Source organism: Bison bison, unplaced genomic scaffold (assembly GCF_000754665.1).
Source record: "Bison bison bison isolate TAMUID 2011002044 unplaced genomic scaffold, Bison_UMD1.0 scf7180017864249, whole genome shotgun sequence".
In the NCBI taxonomy this organism is placed as follows: domain Eukaryota; kingdom Metazoa; phylum Chordata; class Mammalia; order Artiodactyla; family Bovidae; genus Bison; species Bison bison.
Window position 1 is genome coordinate 3,042,879 of NW_011494821.1, and position 204 is coordinate 3,043,082.

The following is a 204-nucleotide window of genomic DNA, read 5'->3' on the forward strand; positions in this document are numbered from 1 at the left end:
TGGTTCCAAATAGGAAAAGGAATACGTCAAGGCTGTATATTGTCACCCTGCTTATTTAACTTATATGCAGACTACATCATGAGAAATGCTGGGCTGAAAGAAGCAGAAGCAGCTGGAGTCAAGATTGCCGGGAGAAATATCAATCACCTCAGATATGCAGATGACACCACCCTTATGGCAGAAAGTGAAGAGGAACTAAAGAGC